The 4,806-nt window shown below is 34.5% G+C and overlaps 1 pseudogene; it reads right to left on the bottom strand.

The window, feature by feature from the left end:
• Positions 1 to 310: 310 nt before the first annotated feature.
• On the bottom strand, positions 311 to 1,231 carry LOC143641746 (eukaryotic translation initiation factor 1 pseudogene; annotated as a pseudogene).
• Between the last annotated feature and the right edge of the window lie 3,575 nt (positions 1,232 to 4,806).

Genomic DNA, 4,806 nt, shown 5'->3' with positions numbered 1-4,806 from the left:
CAACTGGTATATTTAGACCATTCACATTTACAATGAGAATTGATATGGGTGTACTGATAGTCACCACATTTGTGTGTGTGTGTGTGTGTGTTTTCTTCTACCACTTTTATGCCTTCACTAGCTTTACTTGAGCATTTTTTAATTTATCTTCACCTCTTTTGGGGGGTCTCTCTACAATTTATTGCACGGTATTACACTAGTTGAAGTTTCAAGCAGACCCCAAATGGTTACACTTTTATAAGTTGTGAGAGTTTTAAACTTGTAACAAGGGACAGAAGGAACATTCTACTCATTGCAAGGCCACAAGCACCTAAAACCCATGAACCTTCAGGTGATCATCCTTGTTCTGTCCTGCCTCTACCAGGAACTGTACGTCCTTGCACCAGTCACCCTGCAGCTGAATTACTTCTCCATCTTCTGGATGCTCAATTACAGTACCATTATAGGCAAATTTCCTACATGCCTTCACAAGTTTCTTTTTCTTTTTTTTTTTGAAATGTTGCCAATTAAGAGAGCTTGTTAGAGACTTGGCACCCCAGAATTATTTTTTGTGGGAGGGATCACATAGACCCTTCTGCCTGGCAAATTCCAGAGTTCCAGAAGGAAAGTACACATTCAGGATAAACCATATTGTTTGTATAAACAGCTTAGGAACAGTGAGCCACTCTTATAAGTTAAAGTTATTAATTATATCTATATGCTGAAAACTCTAGAGAAAACACAGAGTTTTCCCTTCCCTTTTCATATATGGCTCATGATACATGTTGTTTGCTCCACCAAATTCTGACTCCAGAAACTTAAATTCCCAGATGCCAGCCAAAGACTGGCCTTGCAAGCAGACTTTTCCAAAGATAGCCATTCAAGAATGCTATAGGAACTCTTTTCGGCATACTTATTCCCAGATTTGGCAATTACAAATAAAGCTGTGTTGGACCTTCAAGTACAGCACATTTTCTATTGGACACAAGTGATATCACCAGTTTCTTTTTTATAGTAATCATCAGCCATCCCTTGGACAGTAGTAAGGGTCTTCCTGCTATTTCTCTTTTGAATTCTCATCTGGGTATAATCTCAGTGCCAACAGGAAGCAGGCCATCGCCCCTGCTTGATCAGCAGAGGGATGGAAAGAATGGAGGCTCTGGAGAGTGGACCTATGATATGATTCCTTTTCCTTGGTGGAAACTGGTTGTGGAAAGCAGGTGGGCTGTACAGGAAGGTGGGTGTGGGGCATCAGGAAGCAGGGGATTCATGGAGTAGGCTGCTGAGTTCTCTGTGGCCACTCAGTGTCTGGGGCCTCTCTTCCTCTTAATATATCCGTTATACATGTTTTTTAAAAGTTCTCTTAGTGTTTTCTGTAGAGTTTTCAGCATATAGATATAATTAATTTAGTTTGACTTATATATTGATACTCTTCTATGGGAACATTCCACCTACACAAATTACATTTCTGGCATGGTTATTCTTTCTTGAAGCTTCCATTTCTTTGCTTGTATTACCCAGCTGTTCTTGCATGGTGCCTCCTTTTGCACCAGAGTCCTATTAATCATAGTTATTTAAAGTTGCCAGTCTGCTAATTCCAAAATCTGCTACATTGGAACCTGGTTCAGACTCTTGGCTTGTTTCTTCAGATGGTATTACTGTGCCCTTTAGCACATCTTTTGACTTCTTTTGGTTGAAAGTTGGACATGATGTATCAGGGAAAAGGAACAGAGACAAATATGCCTTAAGCAAGATGTTTATTGGGCCCGAGAGCCAATTTCATTTCTCATATGTGAATTCTCTTTTCTTTGTATTTTCCCATTCTGTATTGAAGTACTGCTATTATTTGAATATGGATATTGTCCTCCAAAGCGCTGTGTTTTAAAGGATTGGACTCAAGGGTGGCACTATCTGGAGGCAGGGGCCTAGTGGGAAGCTTTTAGGTCATTTGGGGTATTCCCTCCAAGGGGAACACGGGACTCCATTCCCTTCCCTTTTCATATATGGCTCATGATACATGTTGTTTGCTCCACCAAATTCTGAGGCCATGATGTGCTGCCCTTATCAGAAATCTGAAGCAAATAGAACCACCAGATCTTAGACTGGAACCTCTATAACCATGAGCTATATGAAACTTTTCTCTTTGTAAGTTAATGGCCTGAGGAATTTTGTTGTAGTAATGCAAAGCTGACTAATATAGTTATTCATCATCATATCCATTTCTGGGAATTCTTTATTATACTAAGGAGATAAGTCTACAATACGAGTTTTAATAGTTTTCACCAATTTGACTTTTTAACAATTGGTTGTTTCCTATGCAGAGAAAAAAAAGTGTTTCATCTAACAAATTCTACATTTATGAATTCTGGATTTCAGTAAGACATGAAAAGTCTTTTCTCAACTTGAATTTCCCATATTTCTTCTTTTACTTAAATGGCTTATTTCTTCAATAATAATATTACTTAATAAAAATAATTCATTAACAATAAATTATTTACTTGTTAATAATAAAATTATATTTCAGTGCATTTTTATTGCTAATAAGTCTGATTTAATAATTTCACAGTGTCTACACATATCAAGGTATCACATTGTACTATAAATATTTGCAATATCTTAAAGCTGGGAAAATGAAATGAAAAATAACAAAATAAATTGCTAGTAAAATTATAAAGAAGAAATTATAGGTTGTGACTTTTAAAAATAATGTAAAGAAAATCTATGATCTTGTCTCATACTTTTATTATTATCATTAACACATATCAAGTATGAGTTTCACAGTAACATTTTCATACACATATGTATATATTTGATCATGTCCCCCTCCCTTCACCTACTTGTCTGTGTACCCCTTTTCCCCCCTCTTCCCTAACCCCCTTTTCCAGACTTTAATAGTTCCTTCTCTGCTTTCAGCTCATCTTTGTTTTTTGTTTAATTTCCATATATGAGGGAAAACATCATATTTTTCTTTCTTTCTTTTTTTCTCTCTGATTTTTCTTACCACGGTGTCTTCTAGTTTGATCTATTTTTCTTCAAATGATCTGGTTTCATTCTTCCTTATTGCTGAGTAATACTCCATTATGTATATATCTCATATTTACCCATTCATCTGTGGAATGGTACCTATCCTGGTTCCCCATTTAACTATTGTGAATAGTGATGTGATGAACATGGATATGCAGATATTTCTTTTGTAGGTTAACTTCATTTCCTTTGGAATGTATTCAAGTAGTATAGTTGTATTATATGATAGTTTTATTTTTAGTTTTTTGAAGAACCTTTAAATAGTTTTCCATAATCTCTGAACCGATTTACATTGTGACCAATAGTGTATAAGAGTTTTTTACTTCTCTACATCCTCACTAGCATTTGGAGGATGAGATGGAATCTCAATATAATTTTGATTTGCATTTTGCTATTGGCTAAGATACGGAGCTTTTTTTCTTGTTCTTATTGCCCATTTTTACTTTTTCTTTTTGATGTGTCTATTCAGGTCCTTTGCCCATTTATTAGTTGGATAATTTTTTTCTGTTAAATATTTTGAGCTCCCTATAAACTCTAGATATTAATTCTTCATCAGATCAATAGCTAGTAAATATTTTTTTCCCATTCTGTAGGTTGTCTCTTTACTTTGTTGATTTTTTTTTTTCTACCGAATCTTTTCAATTTGATGCAATCCCATTGGTTGGTTCTTGCTGGGGCCACCCATAAATTCATCACTTGTGCTGGTATGTTGAAGTGTTTTCCCTATGTTTTCCTCTAATAATTTCGCACTTCATGTCTAATTGAATTAAGGTTTTGATCCATTTAAAAAACATTTTTTTTTAAACAGGGTAAGATATGGTTGTCTAGTTTCAGTCTTTTGCATGTGAATATCCAGTTTTCCCAGCACCAGTGTTTGAAAAGGCTGTTTTTTGTCCAAAGTATTTTATTTTATTTTATTTCATTGGCAACTTTGTTGAGAATCAGTTGGCTAAAGATGAATGGATTTTTTTTCTGGGTATTATATTCTATTCCATTGGTCTATGGATCTGTTTTAATGTCAATTGTATGAGTTTTTTGTTATTAAGCCTCTTTAGTATATTTTGAAATTAGATATTATGGTGACTCCAACATTGTTCTTCTTGCTCAAGATTGTATTCTTTCTTGGTGAGTTCATTATTGAGGTATAGAAAAACTGAATTTTGTATGTTGATTTTTTAAAATTCTGTTTCTTTGCTGTATTTGCTTATTATTTCCAAAAGTCTTTTTTGGTGAAAGATTAGGATTTTCTATGTATAGAATCATATCAATTGCGAACAAAGATAATTTGACTTCCTCCTTTCCTATTTATCTCTTCTCTTTTTTCCTTGCCTAATTGCTCAGTCTAGAATTTCTAATACTCTTGTTAAGCAAGAACAGTGAGACCAAACATCCTTCCTGATGTTATTTTATTTTCTCCCACTTGCTTGAGATACTTCTTTTATTATTAACTAATGTCTCATGTATATTGGAACTTCTCTGGGCTCACAGGAGTATTTCACTTTTTTTTTGGTTTTTTTGAGGGGGGATTTAAATTTTTTTATTTGTTTTAATTAATTACACATGACAGTAGAATGCATTTATGCACTTCGAAATATTATGCATAGATGGGATATAATTTCTCATTTTTCTGAGTGTACATGTTGCAGAATCATATTGGTCATGTAGTCACATATATACATAAAGTAATAATGTCTGTTTTATTCTAATATCTTTCTTATCCTCACTTCCCTCCCTTTCCCTCCCATCACTTCTCTCTACCTAATCTAAGGTATCACTATTCTTCCCTAATATCGCCCGCCTTAT

Source organism: Callospermophilus lateralis, chromosome 5 (genome assembly GCF_048772815.1).
Source record: "Callospermophilus lateralis isolate mCalLat2 chromosome 5, mCalLat2.hap1, whole genome shotgun sequence".
NCBI lineage: Eukaryota > Metazoa > Chordata > Mammalia > Rodentia > Sciuridae > Callospermophilus > Callospermophilus lateralis.
The sequence above is the reverse complement of the archived record's forward strand: the minus strand, read 5'-3'. Positions and strand labels throughout refer to the sequence as shown.